Below are 20,198 nucleotides of genomic sequence, written 5' to 3'. Positions count from 1 at the left end.
CTGATATTCAAACAGGGCCCTGCAGAGCCCCATCCTGAATATTCCCAGCAGTAGGATGCCCCACCCACCTCCAGTGATCAGTAATTTATCCAATATGCATAAGGAAAATAACTCTTAACACTGTGTCCTAAACAGCAATTAGGAGTCCAGTAGGTTGTCCTACATAATAATTAGGTGTCCAGAGGGTGGTCCTAATCAGCAATTATGAGTCCAGTAGGTTGTCCTACATAATGATTAGGTGTCCAGAAGGTGGTCCTAATCAGCAATTATGAGTCCAGCGGGTGGTCCTACATAATGATTAGGTGTCCAGAAGGTGGTCTTACTCAGATGTTATGAGTCCAGTGTGTGGTCCTACATAATGATTAGGTGTCCAGAGGGTGGTCCTCATCAGCAATTATGAGTCCAGTGGGTGGTCCTACATAATGATTAGGTGTCCAGAAGGTGGTCTGAGGCTACTTTCACACTAGCGTCGGGCTCGGCCCGTCGCAGTACGTCGGGCAGAGGTCACCGACGCTATCGTTGTCTCCGCCGCACAACGGGGCAGCGGATGCATTTTTCCAGCGCATCCGATGCCCCATTGTGAGGTGCGGGGAAGTGCGGGGAGGTGGGGGTGGAGTTCCGGCCGCGCATGCACGGTCGGAAAAAGCGGACCGTCGGGAGCAAAAACGTTACATGTAACGTTTTTTGCTCCCGGCAGACCGCCACAACACGGCGCAACCGTCTCACGACGGTTGTGACGTGTGGCAATCCGTCGCAATGCGTCGCTAATGTTAGTCAATGGAGAAAAAACGCATCCTGCAAGCACTTTTGCAGGATGCGTTTTTTCTGCAAAACGACGCATTGTGACGGATTGCAGTTAACGCTAGTGTGAAAGTAGCCTTACTCAGAAGTTATGAGTCCAGTGTGCGGTCCTACATAATAATTAGGTGTCCCGAGGATGATCCGTATCAGCAATTATGAGTCACACTCTGTGTGACTGCAGACTTATGACTCCCCCCAGCGCACGGGGATTCGCCGGTTTCAGGCTATGTGCACATGTTGCGGATTCGTGGGTGGATTTTTCCGCACCGTTTTTGTATAATCTGCAGGTAAAACGCACTGCGGATTAACCGCGGATTTCCTGCGGATTTTTGTGCGAATTCCACCTGCAGATTCCTATTGAGGAGCAGGTGTAAACTGCTGCGGAATCCGCACAAAGAATTGACATGATGCGGAAAAAACAATGCAGCGTTTCTGCGCGTTATTTTCCGCAGCATGTGCACTGCGGATTTCATTTTCCATATGTTTACATGGTACTCTACACCGCATGGAAAACTGCAAGATCCGCAACGTGTGCACATATCCTCAGACCCGGGACCGGAGGGTATGTATGCATTATACGTACTCCCGTCCAGAGGCCGTCCATTGAGCATGTCCTCGCTCCATACACTTCTATTGAGCAAGGCCGCACCCCGATTAGTGACGTGGCAATCCATAGCTGACTAGAGGTCGCGGCTTTGCTCAATACAAGTGTATGGAGTGCGTCCGCGCCCAGTAGTCGGGCTATGACTGGGAGTATGTGTAACTCATACATACCCTCCGGTCCCAGCTCAGAAACAGGCAAATCCCCACTGCTCACAGTGCGCATGTTGGGGGGATTCATAAGTTTTCAGTCACACAGAGTGACTGCAGACTTATCAACTTGGACCGGACATCTCCTTTAAGGCACCACGACTATTGAACTGTGTCTAGAATCAGGTGGAATCCCAGTGTGGAAACGGGAGCATATCCATCACAAACTCAAAACTCCATAGTTTGTATTGTATTTGGACCGTACAATATTGTTTTTCAAGTTAACACACCGGCAAAGGTTTATTCACAATGATATTTTAACAATTAGACAAAGCAATTATCAAAAACTTTGGAAATGTTTCTTCCCCTTGCCAGTGAGGGATGAAAATGCATCGATAAAAACCATACATTTACTGGCTGTAACATTATATGAAGAAGACGGCATGAAATTGCAGAAATTTAACAGGATTACAATGTATCGTCCAATCAATAAGGATAAACAGTGCGCCATTAATGGTGTTACATAGTCTCAGCAGCCGAGGGATCAGATGTGAAAGTAATAACCCCGACCCAAGATTAAAGGCATCATGTTCTAATCCTCCAGGGAGTCAGCCGGCAGATAAAGGGAGGACTACATATGTCCTATTACTCTGCACATGTCCATATTGATCAGTTGTGCAAATATTTAGTGTCCAAGTATAAATACTAATGTGTCATGTGGATGAGAGATCAATAGAAAGAGGGTCTTCCCTTTCACTCCCTATAAGTCATATACCGTTGAGCCCTTTTTGCATTTTCTTGCTTATATCTACCTATATCTGAATGATTTATTTGATATTTTTTATGTAGTTTAATTAAATTAAGGACATGAGCTAGAGCCTAAAATAATCCGAATCCCATCCCTTCCTGCAGCATCTCCATGCCAATGTATCTCTCCAAGCTTTGTTTCCCAAAAGGACTCATGACTTGTACTTAATGGCGCTCCATGCATTTCCAACATCAGGGGTTAGACAAGAATTGCGCCCCCAAACCTAGTAATAATGCTCTGCTTTACCTATGTCTTTGTAGGTGAGCATACTGCCAGGTTTCTGTCCAAACCTACCTTGAAGGTTTACATTGCTTGCACGCATAGGGACTTCATCCTGAAGCTAATCTAGCACCTATCATATGCCATTGGTAATACTGGTGCCTTCTTCAGTAGCCTTTGGACTCTCCCATGAACCAAGGTGTGGATGTGGCTACTTTCTCGGTAGTACTTCCATCTCTCCCTTATGGATTTAGAATTCTAAAGTTCTGAACCAAAAAGTTGTAAAATAAAAAGTTGACTCATTTATTAAAAAGCTGGAGGCAACCAGAAATTGCCAACTGCAACCCAACTCTTCCAGATTCCCTTTTTCCTCCTATATCGGTGCAAAAGGTAGATTTTCTGCTTATACATCAAGGAAATCTGTGAGAGGATCACCCATCTCTATGGAAATCTTACCATAAGATAAAAATACTAGCCATAATTGTTGTGTCCATGGTACCAAAATCCTTGGAAATCACTAATAAAACCTGAACATTTGAGATTATTTGCAATATTTTCCTGTTCCAAATATTCTTCTATTCATTCTCCACTTTCAATGAAATATTGACTTTAGAAAAACCAGTTCGTATAATACTAACCCCTAGAGATCTTGTCTGACTATGCCAGCACTGATAATAGTGATGATAACATTGCACTTTAGTGTGACAGAGAGTGACAGATGGCTGCAAGGTCCTCCGTCGTGCCTGTGTCGGATTTTTGTTGCTGATCCTCCTAATGGGACAGATCATTGCCCGAGGGATTGTGAGCTTTGTGTATCATCTACTTCATGGACACCTCATTATTAGGAAGCAGCTTAAGAAAAAAAATGTCAGAGCCATGAAGAACTGGACAGTGGTTTCCAAATATTAGTATAGGCTGGATGTCATCAATTTTCCATTGTTATATTCGGAATCTGGAGTAAGTCATTACTGTAGACCACTAAACATCATCTGAAGGCAATCCCTTCTCAAGAAGATCCTGGAAGTGGCATGGACAGATCTTTATGTATTTGGGCAGTAATGGCTTGTAAAATGGTGACAAGGAAGCCATAGCGCAAGGTATCATCGTACACTTTGCAGAGTGTGAAAGTCTATTTGACACTAGCAATGGTTGCCCGTCTCATTGAGAAGAGTTTGTCTCTTGCCCGATCATGTCTAAATGGCAACCCCATTCCACAACAGACTACGCAAGTAAGATGCCGAAGACCCTTTCTTAGAGCTTAGTCACCAGACTTGTGAAATAAAATGAAAATTAGAGATTAACGCTAACTGAACATGGAAATCTAGGAGTTATATATAGGAGAAATGAGCTTTCAGAAAGACAATGTGATCGGTGAGTTCAGAAACCAGGAACTTCATTGAGCAGAAGGCAGAAGAGGGCACTTGTGATACAAGGATTTTGATCCCTGAAAGAAGCCATACAAGAACGAAGATTCACATCTGGAGAAGTGAAGACAGCAGTGGATTCGTGCCTCGCAGGTCAGCCTAAAAATCTTTTTTGATGAGAGAATACGAAAGGTTGATAGTTGAACAAAGCGCATTGAAGAGCATGGAGATTATGCCAAAAAATGAAGTATGGTAATTGTTTTCTGAAAGTTTATTAAAATAAATTTTACAACCTAAGTGCGGATAATTTTTGACTCACACCCGTTCAAGCTGTTATAACCGATATCTTAGAAGGGGGTCAAATAATTTTTCACAGCACTGTATCTACAAATAGATCAATTCAACCAGAGTTTTCCCTGGTTTCTGCCCACAAATGAGAGAACAGGTAGGTTTCATTCTTTGCCATCTTGATTACCTTCTAGTACATTTACCTAGTCACCTTGAAGTACCCCTTCAGATGATATCACCGAATCACCTCCTGCATAGATCAATGCCTATGAAATATGTGACTGTGAAGGGTTAGAGGATCACTCCTAAATCAGAGACCATCATTAATCACAGTACAGCCCCTTCATAGACATCATACATTTGGACCAGACCCAGCACAGACAGATTTCACTGAAGTTTGAAGAGCATTTCCTAGACCTCTTCTGTCCATTTATCCATAATATTCAATCAATCATTGTCACTGGTCCTCACCACAGGCCACAAAGATGGCACTATTGCAGAATATGAGAAAATAAAGCCTAAGTGAAACCTTAATTTTAAGGTTCACCTGCATTCACCGATGGTGAAACCATTTGGAATATTCTGAATTAAAAAGAAAGAACCCCTACATCAAGACCTTCATTAAATCGAGCTGGGCTACAAAGAGCATCTCTCACTCTGGAGGACCTGCCAAATACAGGCTTTACATTGATAGACAATTTATTTTCATAGAAACCATGTGATTCCTAGTTTCGCCTGTGGAGGCACTGCAGGGAATTTTAACACCTACTCTCAGGTTGCTCCGATTATTACATCTGAGCAATACCAATATGGAGAAAACCTGTCTACAACCTTTAGATCCGCTGCGTGACCTTGTAAGGAAAGCTAGAGTCGGTTCAAAGTCGGGAAACTATATAATTACAAGGGATGAAAGGCCTCTCATATGAGGAATGGTTAGAAAAGTTGGACTTGTTTAGCTTAGAAAAAAGACGCCTCAGAGGAGATCTCATTTATATGTATAAGTACATGTGTGGTTAACACAAAGACACACGACTTATTCCATCCAAATGCCTTACAAAGGACCTGGGGCCATTCTGAATGTGAAGAGGGAAAAAGATTTCGACATTTAAAGAGGGAAGGGTTCTTTACAGTTAGAGAAGTCAGACTGTGGAAAGCCGACCACAAGAGGTAGTAATGGTAGACACTATGTCAGCATATGAAAAAGGGCTCGATGCTTTTCTGATAACAAATGGCATTGTGGGTTATAGATAATCTGGATATAGCGAATGTATAATTGAGGGGGAAAGGTTGAGTTTGATGGACCTGTGTCTTTTTTCAACTTTTGTAATTTTGTAAGTTTCTGGATAATATGTAATCGAACATGTAACGTCTGAACCCCCCGCAGAATGGGATTCGAACGTATGCGCCAAAGGGGCATAGTAGTTGAAGGCAACAGAGTGTCTGTCTCCAGTAGGTGTATACACTCAAAAATGATGCATGATAGAGCGCATGTTCATTGTGCCGGTGTAACAAGGCAGACCGGGGGGTAGTTATGGCCGAGTTACTTAAAGGCAAAGTCCACTGAGCAAACAGTCAGCGAACACCCCCGGCCCCTTGTACATAAATAGATGGGACCGACACAGCTTTTCCCACAGTTTACCTTTTTATCTCTCCAGCCATGGTGGTCCAGGCGAATTAGAGTCCAAGAAAGCAACTGTTGTCCAACAGGGAAAAATATTTTTAATGAACAGGGATGGAATATAAAGAAAAGATTACAACACTGGATTCCTGCTCTCTCCCTGACACTCTCTACAACTGCACCCACAGCAGCTGCAGCAGCCAAAGATTCACAGTAGTCCACTCGCTGGGATCTGGGCGCTTAAAACCCCTTCAGCGGGGGCCCTTCCAGAGTCCTGGGTTTGTGTTGCGGTCTTTAGTCCTTTTTAGTGTTTAGGACCCCTCTTGAGTCCTCTCGTGTCCTATCAAGCTCCTCTGAGTCTCCTTGAGCCTGGGGCAACAGATCTCTCCCCATCTGGGAGCCTGGCAATGCCCCGGCTATTACTATACATCTGCTCAGGGCTAACGTTCCCGAGCTTCTGAGTCTCAGCAGCAGCTTCCGGCAGACTTTTCTGCTGCTGACCCAGCCCACAATTTAAATATCAGCTGTCCTTAACTTAGTGCAACAGCGATACATAGCACAGACAATTTAAAGGGCGCTTACAAAATAAAACAATATGAATAGAACACATCGAGGTAAGGCAGTTCAATGCAATTATATGGCATTTACAGTGAAAACGTACATGAGTCATAACATATACACAGTGTATAACATATTTTACACGAAGCGCACGGGGGCCACACAGAGAAGGAGAGGGCGCAACTGAGGGGCCTGCCACCTCCTTACACCGGCATCATTATAGTCTTTGGCCCCATTGGCGTATATATCCAAAGCTCATTTGCAATGAGATAGCACCTTTACATTAATGAGAAGAGAGGTGCGAGGTAAGCTGTCCACCTTGATACTATCACCAGCATGTCCCCAGAAGTCCCTTGTTACCTTCCTGCATTTGGTTATTTTCCTATGTGTGTGGCCAAATCAGACTTTAATCCCCTAGTCCAGTCCTCACACTAAGTGGCCAGATCAGCCCGTGTGTGGCCGGCTTAACCCAACCTCAGTCCTGCTGAGCAAATTATATTGTATCCCTTTCTTTATTCATATCATCATGATCTCTCCCTGTGTCTGACTCTGATGTCAACTTGTTCGGGATTCTGCACAGCGCTGGAATTGTTTTCAAAGTTTTGGCAGAGACTCTGTTGATTTCAACATTTTTTTAAGATTCTTTATTCATTAGAAAATTCACTGGCTATAGATAAATTAATCTAATAATGGATATACAATTGGAATAAAAATTCAATTATTTGTATACCGTTTATTTAGAGGTTTGGGGCCTCCAATGTGCTCTCAAGAACTGCAGAGGTAACATAGTAACGATCTGTATGTATCGTCTCAATTCTCAAATGTCAATGCAAAAAAAGGTTGAAGAGGTATTCACAACTAAGACATTTATGGGATAGTCGTATTATATTGGTCCCAAGTCTAGAAACTGCACCTGAAAGATAGGGCTGTATCTAGGGGAAGCTAGTGTGTCTCCCTGATGGCTGTATTTTGCAGACACCTGGAGCGGTAATTTGCCACACTCTGTGCCAGCGGTCAAGCTGACAGCCGGCTCTTAGAAGCAATCAATTGTTCTCTCAGATGCGAGTCCTGAACGCCAGTACTTCAGGGTCAGGGCGATGTCAGCAGTGCAACCAGGTCATCTGATCACGCTGCTGATGTCCCTCTCCAGCGCCGCAGAGGCGTGGTGAACATTGGTGTCATGATTAATTTTTGGATGCGTGGCAGCTCTGGTTCCACTATGATTTAAATGTAGCTTTTTTTCCCTTCAGGCCAGCAGGGGTTAATGTCAATTTTCCTTGCTGCAACTGCAGAGTTGCTAGGTTAGCTGATGTGGGTGGCGACCACTCCCATCATCCTTTAAATAGTTACCTGATGCATCAGCTGACTGTTGGTGATAGAGCATTCTATGTTGACCAAGCCTGGAGTAAGGAGCTATCTGGTTGCAGTGGTGAATCTGCTGGTTTCCTGGCGTTCGTGGTCCTGGTACCTTTCTTTCTGCTGTGCGGTGCTTTGCGACAGAGAGAGTTGTTAAGCTAAGTTTTGTGCTTTTATCTCATCTGTCTTGTGCTTGCTTCTGTCCCCTGTGTTGCACCATCTGCAGTGGTGAGGTTAATGCCCTTGCCGGCCAATGCACTAGCCAGGGCAGTGTGAGGTAACAGTGAGGGGTGATGTTTGTGACTGCAGTGGAGAGAAGGACCCACTTAGGGTGTTAGGGAAGTGCAGGGAGGATCAGGTTGGTCCCATCCATCATTCCCTATCGGTAGGGCCTTTGTCTCCCAATTTCCATCCTGTTGTGTGTATGTTGTGCCATCCGCTGACCGACCCCCTTTTGGGGTCGTAGCATATCATGACAGTCGGTCCTCGTAAGTACTCTCCTGGAGCTGAAGAGACTGAACATTTATTTTAATTGAAGGAAGAAATTTAAGGAGAAATTGGGAGCAAAATGTACACAGTATTGGTGCGGACACAGCACACAGCTATATTGAGTGGGGATTTGTAGGATTGGTGGGGACACTGTCATGATCTCCATGGCCAGAGAACTAGCATAAGCCTCAATAGGAACAAGCTCTTGGAAGATGTAACTGTGCTGACCATGAACTAAACCTACCGCATCATCTAGAAGTAGCCAGGTAGCATGTCCTACTTTTTATCCCTATATGCCCAGCGCCGGCCGGAGAACTAAATAATGCTAGCAGAGGGAAATATAAGACCTGACTCACCTCTAGAGAAATGCCCAAAAAGGAGACAGAAGCCCCCCACATATATTGGCGGTGATATGAGATGAAACAACAAACGCAGCAGGAAAATAGTTTTAGCAAATTTGAGGTCCGCTTTCTAGATAGCAGAAGACAGAAAGCATACTTTCATGGTCAGTAGAAAACCCTAACAAAACACATCCAGAAATTACTTTAGGACTCTGGCATTAACTCATAATACCAGAGTGGCAATTCCTGATCAACAAGAGCTTTCCAGACACAGTAACGAAACTGCAGCTGTGAACTGGAACCAAAATACAAAAACAAAACATGGACGAATGTCCAACTTATCTAGTAGATGTCTGGGAGCAGGAACAAGCACAGAGAGGCTTCTGATAACATTGTTGACCGGCAAGCATCTAACAGAGAAGCCAGGTTATATAGCGACACCCAGATCTAATCAGAACAGGTGAACAGGGAAGATGATGTCACAAGTTCAATTCCACCAGTAGCCACCGGGGGAGCCCAGAATCCAAATTCACAACAGTACCCCCCCCTCAAGGAGGGGGCACCGAACCCTCACCAGAACCACCAGGGCGATCAGGATGGGCCCTATGAAAGGCACGAACCAGATCAGAGGCATGAACATCAGATGCAGTGACCCAAGAATTATCCTCCTGGCCGTATCCCTTCCACTTGACCAGATACTGGAGTCTCCGTCTGGAAACACGGGAGTCTAGGATTTTTTCCACAACGTACTCCAACTCACCCTCAACCAACACCGGAGCAGGAGGCTCAACGGAAGGCACAACCGGTGCCTCATACCTGCGCAATAACGACCGATGAAAAACGTTATGAATAGAAAAGGATGCAGGGAGGTCCAAACGGAAGGAAACAGGGTTAAGAATCTCCAATATTTTATACGGACCGATGAACCGAGGCTTAAACTTAGGAGATGAGACCTTCATAGGGACAAAACGAGAAGACAACCACACCAAATCTCCAACACAAAGCCGAGGACCAACACGACGGTGACGGTTGGCAAAAAGCTGAGTCTTCTCCTGGGACAACTTTAAATTGTCCATCACCTGCCCCCAGATATGATGCAATCTCTCCACCACCGCATCCACTCCAGGACAATCCGAGGATTCCATCTGACCGGAGGAAAATCGAGGGTGGAACCCCGAATTACAGAAAAACGGGGACACCAAAGTGGCAGAGCTGGCCCGATTATTGAGGGCGAACTCCGCCAATGGCAAAAAAGCAACCCAATCATCCTGGTCAGCAGACACAAAACACCTCAGATATGTCTCCAGGGTCTGATTAGTCCGCTCGGTCTGGCCATTAGTCTGAGGGTGAAAAGCAGACGAAAAAGACAAATCTATGCCCATCCTAGCACAGAATGCCCGCCAAAATCTAGACACAAATTGGGTTCCTCTGTCAGAAACGATATTCTCAGGAATACCATGCAAACGAACAACATTTTGAAAAAACAGGGGCACCAACTCGGAAGAAGAAGGCAATTTGGGCAGGGGAACCAAATGGACCATCTTAGAAAAACGGTCACACACCACCCAGATGACAGACATCTTCTGAGAAACAGGCAGATCTGAAATAAAATCCATCGAGATGTGTGTCCAAGGCCTCTTAGGAATAGGCAAGGGCAACAATAATCCACTAGCCCGAGAACAACAAGGCTTGGCCCGAGCACAAACGTCACAAGACTGCACAAAGCCTCGCACATCTCGTGACAGGGAAGGCCACCAGAAGGATCTTGCCACCAAATCCCTGGTACCAAAAATTCCAGGATGACCTGCCAATGCAGAAGAATGTACCTCAGAGATGACTCTACTGGTCCAATCATCAGGAACAAACAACCTATCAGGCGGACAACAATCCGGTCTATCCGCCTGAAACTCCTGCAAGGCCCGCCGCAGGTCTGGAGAAACGGCTGACAAGATAACTCCCTCCTTAAGAATACCTGTGGGGTCAGAGTTGCCGGGTGAATCAGGCTCAAAACTCCTAGAAAGGGCATCCGCCTTAACATTCTTAGAACCCGGTAGGTATGATACCACAAAATTAAACCGAGAGAAAAATAATGACCAGCGCGCCTGTCTAGGATTCAGGCGCCTGGCGGTCTCAAGATAGATCAAATTTTTGTGGTCAGTCAATACCACCACCTGATGTCTGGCCCCCTCGAGCCAATGGCGCCACTCCTCAAACGCCCACTTCATGGCCAAAAGCTCCCGATTCCCAACATCATAATTCCGCTCAGCGGGCGAAAATTTACGGGAAAAGAAGGCACAAGGCCTCATCACGGCGCAGTCAGAACTTTTCTGCGACAACACTGCCCCAGCCCCGATCTCAGAAGCGTCGACCTCAACCTGAAAAGGAAGAGTCACATCAGGCTGACGCAACACAGGGGCAGAAGAAAAACGGCGCTTAAGCTCCTGAAAGGCCTCCACAGCATCAGGGGACCAATTAGCAACATCAGCACCCTGTCTAGTCAAATCGGTCAATGGCTTAACGACATCCGAAAAACCAGAAATAAATCGACGATAAAAGTTGGCAAAGCCCAAAAATTTCTGAAGACTTTTAAGAGAAGAGGGCTGCGTCCAATCACAAATAGCTTGAACCTTGACAGGATCCATCTCAATGGAAGAGGGAGAAAAAATATATCCCAAAAAGGAAATTCTCTGAACCCCAAAAACGCACTTAGAACCCTTGACACACAGAGAATTAGACCGCAAAACCTGAAATACCCTCTTAACTTGCCGGACATGAGAGTCCCAATCATCCGAAAAAATCAGAATATCATCCAGATACACTATCATAAATTTATCCAAAAAATCGCGGAAAATATCATGCATAAAGGACTGGAAGACTGAAGGGGCATTAGAAAGACCAAAAGGCATCACCAAATACTCAAAGTGGCCCTCGGGCGTATTAAATGCGGTTTTCCACTCATCCCCCTGCCTGATCCGCACCAAATTATACGCCCCACGGAGATCAATCTTAGAGAACCACTTGGCCCCCTTTATGCGAGCAAACAAATCAGTCAGCAACGGCAATGGGTATTGATATTTAACCGTGATTTTATTCAAAAGCCGATAATCAATACATGGTCTCAAAGAGCCGTCTTTTTTTGACACAAAGAAAAAACCGGCTCCTAAGGGAGATGACGATGGACGAATATGTCCCTTTTCCAAGGACTCCTTTATATATTCTCGCATAGCAGTATGTTCAGGCACAGACAGATTAAATAAACGACCCTTTGGGTATTTACTACCCGGAATTAAATCTATAGCACAATCGCACTCACGGTGCGGAGGTAGCGAACCCAGCTTGGGTTCTTCAAAGACGTCACGATAATCAGACAGGAACTCAGGGATTTCAGAGGGAATAGATGATAAAATGGACACCAAAGGTACGTCCCCATGAGTCCCCTTACATCCCCAGCTCAACACAGACATAGCTCTCCAGTCAAGGACTGGGTTGTGAGACTGCAGCCATGGCAATCCCAGCACCAAATCAACATGTAGATTATACAGCACCAGAAAGCGAATAATCTCCTGGTGATCCGGATTAATACGCATAGTTACTTGTGTCCAGTATTGTGGTTTATTATTAGCCAATGGGGTGGAGTCAATCCCCTTCAGAGGAATAAGAGTCTCCAAAGGCTCTAAATCATACCCACAACGATTGGCAAAGGACCAATCCATAAGACTCAAAGCGGCGCCAGAGTCGATATAGGCGTCCGTAGTAATAGATGACAAAGAGCAAATCAGGGTGACAGACAAAATAAATTTAGACTGTAAAGTGCCAATGGGAACGGATTTATCAAGCTTTTTAGTACGCTTAGAGCATGCTGATATAACATGAGTAGAATCCCCACAATAGAAACACAACCCATTTTTCCGTCTAAAATTCTGCCGCTCGCTTCTGGACAGAATTCTATCACACTGCATGTTTTCTGGCGTCTTCTCAGTGGACACCGCCAGATGGTGCACTGGTTTGCGCTCCCGCAGACGCCTATCGATCTGAATGGCCATTGTCATGGACTCATTCAGACTTGCAGGCACAGGGAACCCCACCATAACATCCTTAATGGCATCAGAAAGACCCTCTCTGAAAGTAGCCGCCAAGGCACACTCATTCCACTGAGTAAGCACAGACCATTTACGGAATCTTTGGCAGTAAATTTCAGCTTCATCTTGCCCCTGCGATAGGGACATCAAAGTTTTTTCTGCCTGAAGTTCCAAATGAGGTTCCTCATAAAGCAAGCCCAAGGCCAGAAAAAACGCATCCACATTGCGCAACGCAGGATCCCCTGGTGCCAATGCAAAAGCCCAATCTTGAGGGTCGCCGCGGAGCAAGGAAATCACAATCCCAACCTGCTGTGCAGGGTCTCCAGCAGAACGAGATTTCAGGGACAAAAATAACTTACAATTATTTCTAAAATTCTGAAAGCTAGATCTATTCCCTGAGAAGAATTCCGGCAAAGGAATTCTCGGCTCTGATACCGGAGCATGAACAACAAAATCTTGCAAACTTTGTACTTTCGTGGCGAGATTATTCAAACCTGCAGTTACACTCTGTAGATCCATTATAGACAGGTGAACATAGAGCCATTCAAAGATTAGAAGGAGAGAGAAAAAAAAGAAAGACTGCAGCATAGACAGACTGGCAAGTGATCCAATTAAGAGCACACTAACTACTAGAGAAAAAAAAAAAAAAAAAAAAAAAATTTTCAGCAGACTTCTTATTGCTCTCCTTTCTCAGCCAAGGATTTAACCCTTTAGTGGGCCGGTCAAACTGTCATGATCTCCATGGCCAGAGAACTAGCATAAGCCTCAATAGGAACAAGCTCTTGGAAGATGTAACTGTGCTGACCATGAACTAAACCTACCGCATCATCTAGAAGTAGCCAGGTAGCATGTCCTACTTTTTATCCCTATATGCCCAGCGCCGGCCGGAGAACTAAATAATGCTAGCAGAGGGAAATATAAGACCTGACTCACCTCTAGAGAAATGCCCAAAAAGGAGACAGAAGCCCCCCACATATATTGGCGGTGATATGAGATGAAACAACAAACGCAGCAGGAAAATAGTTTTAGCAAATTTGAGGTCCGCTTTCTAGATAGCAGAAGACAGAAAGCATACTTTCATGGTCAGTAGAAAACCCTAACAAAACACATCCAGAAATTACTTTAGGACTCTGGCATTAACTCATAATACCAGAGTGGCAATTCCTGATCAACAAGAGCTTTCCAGACACAGTAACGAAACTGCAGCTGTGAACTGGAACCAAAATACAAAAACAAAACATGGACGAATGTCCAACTTATCTAGTAGATGTCTGGGAGCAGGAACAAGCACAGAGAGGCTTCTGATAACATTGTTGACCGGCAAGCATCTAACAGAGAAGCCAGGTTATATAGCGACACCCAGATCTAATCAGAACAGGTGAACAGGGAAGATGATGTCACAAGTTCAATTCCACCAGTAGCCACCGGGGGAGCCCAGAATCCAAATTCACAACAGGACACAGTATGAGGAGTTAGGGGGAATTTGTGCGGACACACTACAAAGAGCGGAGTGTGGACACACTGAGGAGGGGGGTTAGGGAGATTGGTGCGGGCACAGTATGAGGAGTGGGGATGGGGGAACTGTTGCAGACTCACCATGAGGAGTGGAGGGATAAGTGTGGACCCAGTATGAGGAGTGAGGGAATTAGTGTGGATGCAGTATGAGAAGTGGGGGGTGTATGCAAACGCAATATGAGAATCGGGTGGGATTGGTGCAGACCCACTATCAGGAGGAGAGAGATTAGTGCAGACACAGTATGCAGAGTGGGGAGATTAGTGCAGACACTGTATGGGGAGTGAAGGGGGTTTGTGCGGACACAGTGTAAGTAGTGGGGAGATTGGTGTAGACACACTGAAGAGCGGTGTACCTATTGAAAACACATTATGAGGAGCAGAGGGGAATGTGCAGGCACAGTATAAGGAGCGGATGTTACAGATCTGCAACACAGGACTGCACTATGACTAGGCTGAAACCCTTCGATGGAGTGGGCGACCCATTCCTTGTGAATAGACCCACCAACGATCCTAGGTTAATCTCAAGCGAAGACCTATAGATGAGGGGAAGGGGTACCCTAAAAGAACTAAGGACTGGGTACAAAAACGTGTCACCTCCTTGTAGAAAACACAGAGAAGGCTTCAGAAACCAATAGAAAACAGAAACTAAGGCTAGCAGAACCAGAGGTAAAAGTACTGTACAAATAACACACACAGAACACTAAGCAAAGCACCAAGCTAGAGCTCAAGCAGATTAACACTGTTGTCCAGCAAGGACTGGGAGGCAGGTGCTGGTTAATAAAGAGTGAAACAAACACCTGACCCAAGACAAACCCAGCACCAGAGGAAAAAGACCAGCAGCCAGAACTCCACAAGAAAATGGCAGATAGTAGCAAACTAAACAAATTCTAACAGCAGAGGGGCATTGGTGCGGACAAAGAATGAGGATAGAGGAAGGGATTGGTGTGAACACAATATACGGAGCAAGGGAAAGATTGCTGTTGACACAGTATAAGCAGTAGGGAGGAATTGGTGTGGACAAAGTATGAAAAATGGGAGGAATTAGTGCGGACACAGTATAAGGAGCAAGGGAAGGATTGGTATGGACACAGTATGATGCGTTGGGGGTATTTGTGTGGATACAGTATAAGGAGTAGGGGGATTGTTGTGGACACAGAACGAGTAGCCTAAGGGGGATTGGTGCGGACTCATTAAGAAGAGGAAGGGGGAATGGTCTGGACACAGTATGAGAAGTGGGGGGTGATTCTTGAGCAGACACAGTATAAGGAGGAGGTTGAGACGATTGGTGCGGACACAGTATGGAAAGCAAAGGGAGACCTCTGAGGAGACAGTACAGCAGTATGGGGAGCAAAGGGGTTCTGTAAGTATATAGTATGGGGAGTGTGGAATATGTGAGGAAACAGTATGAGAAGTGAAGGGAATTGGTGCAGAAACAGTATGAGGGGATGTATGAGGAGAAAGTATGGAGAGTGAAGAGGAAATGTGTGAGGAAATTTTTATTGAGGAGCATTATAATCACACTGCTATTTTTAATTGCACAGGATTGGGATGTGCTGCAGAAGACCAGAGAAGATGCAAGTCTGCAAAGACGAGCTGTGGATGTGAAAAGTCATCATGATGTCTGGACAAGATGAAGAAAAGAAAGAAAACGACTCCGATCAGAGGTACCTGGATGTAAATATTTATTTGTGATAGTGCCTGCATTTTATTAGTGTTGTGCATACTGTATGCTGTGCAGTCTGAAGGCTGTTACTAGCAACTCCCTTACAATTATTAAGGAATTGTAGGTTCATGTGATGCATGTGATGCAGTTGTATATGGGACTAATCTGATATTACAATTGAATGCTGTACTAATGGTGGTTGTGTTGATATATTCATTTGCTGATGTTGATTCTGGTGATGTATTTCTCTACTGATGGAGGTTCGGGTGACATATTTCTGTATTGACGGTCGGTAGTTCTGGTGATGTGTTTCTGAACTGATGGTGGTTCTGGTGGTGATATATTCATGTACTGATGGTGGTTCTGGTGATGTATTTCTGCACTGCTGGTGGTTATGGTGTTGTGTTCTTATGCTGTTATTGGTTCTGATCCTGTACACATGTAACAATGCATAACTTAAAAGAGTACGTGATACATGGCTATGTTAATAAAGTATTGTGCTGTCTGATAAGTTAAGAGTTTCTACATTTTTATTTATGTTAGGAGTATTAAATGGGTTGTCCAAGTTTTTGATGAAAGTCAGACTCAGCAGTCACTTTATGCGACTGCAGCCTTCTGAATCTGGTGCTGGCAGTGAGAGAAATTTGTAATTCAGCCGCAAATATGCAATTTACATTCATTCAGTGCCAACTAGACATGCATGGCCTCACTCAATACATGTGTATTCAGCGAGGCCGGACACGTCTAGTTAAAATGTAGCAAATTGCATTCTTGCACTCACATGACCATCCACCCTTGCCACTGGCACAAAAGGATATTGACAGTGTGCAGTGCGCAATGTGAAAATTCAGAAACCTAGAGTAATTGCAGACTTTCATCACAAACCTGAGCAACAACCCTTTTAAATATAACATTAAACACTGTAGAATGTGCAGTCATAACAGTGTGTAATATACTCACTGTTAGGACTCAGCTCTGTTTCCTTGCTCCAGTGGTCATCACATGATCACTCATATGTGATTTACATGCCTACAGTCACGTGACAACTAGCTTCTGTAGGGGTTCACTCTCCTGGTAGGCATTAGGCCTTAGGTAGCGTTCACTCAAGCAATGCAGTTTTTATTGATTTCCACAGGTTTCACAACACCAAAACAAACTCATAAAAATAAATCCCTAGCCTTGTCCAGGTGCTAGCTAAACAGAACTAACCCTGGCTACTCATACACGGCTGAGCTAGTCCCAGCTTGGTCAAACAAAACAGCTATAGTCCACAGCAACCACTGATACTTTCGGTTCTCTGCACATGGCCTGTGCAGACTCTTCTCAGAGAGGAATTCTGGCCTCTTTTCAGCTCCAAGACACATCCAGTCTGGTGCCCACAGTCTGGGCAATCACTAGATAACACATTTGCCTCTGCTACATTTAGCAGACCAATTGACTCCCCAGTCACTCCATTCAGTTAGAGACATTGGTATGTCTCTTTCCCAGCTACAGGTCACATTTTTGCTGGACACTCGCCAGCCTCCACACATTCCACTCTGCTTCTTAGGCTACAGTCACACTATTAGTATGTGGTCAGTATTTTGCATCAGTAGTTGTAAGTCAAAACCAGGTGAGGAACAATCAGAGAAAAAGTATAATACAGTAGAAACACCATGTCTGCATTTTTCACCCACTCCTGTTTTTGGTTTACAAATACTGATGTGAAATACTGATAGTGTCAGGATTCAAACCCACCAACCTCTTGTACACCAGGCGGCAGCTCATTCCTCTGAGCTATTCAGCTTGCTGAACAGTCCCTTGCTAACCGAGATACTAGTACCTCTGTTGTTTCTGATTGTCTCCACCTGAGTTCCTGATTGGCCCCGCCCTAATTGAACACCTTACTTAAACCTGGCACTGCACTTCCTTCCTTGCGAGATTATTGAGTTCCCAGCCTTTAGTCAAGCTTTTCTTACACCTGCTCCTTCATTCCAAGATTGTACTGCTGCTACTGTGTACCTACCCCTGGCTATTCCTTATTGCACAACCTGCTGACCCTTTAACTACATTGCTGCTCCTGTGTAGCGACCCCTCGCTATTCCTGACTATGCAACCTGTTGACCCTTTAACTACATTGCTGCTCCTGTGTAGCGACCCCTGGCTATTCCTAACTACGCAACCTGCCGGTGGTACCCCAAATGGTTGCAATACTACTACTCCAACCGAAGTCAGTTTTTAACAGGCAGTAGTATTTCACTGGACATTGAGAGAATCAGGAAAGCAGCTTGTCGGTAAAGGAGAGGTCGTCACACATGTGTGACACTTTCTCCATTCACTGCTCCGCCGGAATGCCTCAACTAATGGGTCAGGAGTGATAGCACCAATATTTTGTTGATAGGTGCAGGCTCCAGAGATGAGACCCTTAAACCGATTACACGTGTGAATCAGGGTCTCAGGACCATGATATTCAGACTGAAGGTGGATCCTGACCAAAACTCAACATCCTCAGGCGACCCACGGCCAATCCATACATTAGGTCCCGTACTCAGACCATGATATACAGATATGTGAAATTTATCTGCCAGAAATATATGGTATATCCTCATCCTGTGGATTTGACGGAAATGTCTAAGAAGGGAATACCACTTAACATTTTTGTTTCCCAAGACATTTAAATTATACAAAGTTTTATTAACTATGATTAGAGCAGATTTGCATTTTCAGGTGCCATCGGTCTTACTATCCGCGTTGTCTTTGGTCAGGACGTGTAATGACAATATCAGGAGTGTTGTGTATCGGCCCTGTATTTCCTCCATAATGTGCCGAGAAGGCCGATTGTGAGCAGAGCTTGTCTTGTCTAGTAGTAGCCGTGGGGCATTAGGCAGTATTGTGGAGGCCTAATTAGATATTCCCCATGTTAGTGTGAGTGACATATGTCTATTGGCCACAGCGGAGCCCGGACTCCACCACAGGCTTTAATCATTGACTATGGTAAGAGAAAAGAAGAGCAAGTGCAAGTTCTCCCAAAGACCTGCTGCCCCTGAACAGCTTTAGAACAATCAGGCTGCCTTCAGCAATTGGTCGCGGTCTATTACTAGCCTATAAACTACTCATCTGCTCCAGGGGACAACTTGTAAATGGGACTTGTTAGAGCCGTCACCTGCAACTGACAGACAGGACGGATCATTCACAAAGATCATAACTGAGACTATAACTAAACATTTGTAATCTTTTCTTTGAGCTGCAGATCAGCGTTTCTTAATTCCATCTGTACAATGCCTTTTTAGCTTGTAGCGGGTAAAGAGGCAGTACCACAGTCCGTCCTGCGGGGGCAGTGCAGGAAGCAGCCCAGGTATGAATTCAGGAATTAATGAAGATGTGAATTTATATAAAATGACTATTTTTAATCAAGGCATGAAGTTTGTTTTTATATTATGAATGGAGTATAGTTGTATATCTCATCAGAAAAGTGTCCATCGCACAGTGACACAGTCAGTGCCTGTAGACCCTACGGCTGGGGGTGTAGAAGGCAGAGCACAGGCATAGTTGTACCTGCGACCTGAGTCAGGAACATGGGGGCCTGTTACACTCTTCCAGGAGAAACTGCTTAATAAGGTTGAAAACCCAAATAATGTATGCACCCCATGTCCTCTCTGCCATTCCCGTGTCATGTCTTCTATTTTCCCCTCTGGTCCTCTGTTTCCCTTAGTTGCGCCGGTCACAAGACCATTGTGGCCAGTAATTGACTGAACCAGTTATTATGGATATAGGGGACTTGGCCTCTGCAGTCAAGGCAGACGGGTGGTAAGTAAATGGACTCAGCGAGGAGTAGATGGATGAGGATATATTATATATATATATTGGGCTGTCAGCCACTTGGAAAAAACCCCTTAAAGGGGTATTCCCATCTCCAATATCCTTTCCCAATATGTAGTAGTCATAATAATAATAAGATAATTAGAAATGTAGTCTTGGACCCGTAAAAGCATTGGTACAATGCCAAACGGCCGTCATCCTTCACGCTCCCCTCGTCCCCCCAAACTCCATGCTATTTCCCTTGATATGGAGCTATTTTAAGGAACAGTGCCATTTTTTCCCCTTACTTACACAAAGAAATGTAGTATAGTTCTTCTGATTTGCTACGTTACTTACCCCATGTGTAGAGCATTGCAGTAACTTAGATATCCATGCTTACGACAGTTAAGTAACAATTAAGTAACCATCACGATATGAGTGGCCGTAACCGTGGATACCTAAACTACTGCAATGCACTGCACATGGGGTAAGCGACATAGCTAATCAGAATAACTATTCTACAATTCTAATTGGAGGTATTTGGTAATATTATTATTAGTACACCTGCTACG

This window comes from Ranitomeya variabilis, chromosome 3 (assembly GCF_051348905.1).
Source record: "Ranitomeya variabilis isolate aRanVar5 chromosome 3, aRanVar5.hap1, whole genome shotgun sequence".
In the NCBI taxonomy this organism is placed as follows: domain Eukaryota; kingdom Metazoa; phylum Chordata; class Amphibia; order Anura; family Dendrobatidae; genus Ranitomeya; species Ranitomeya variabilis.
Note: the sequence above shows the minus strand (reverse complement) of the source record.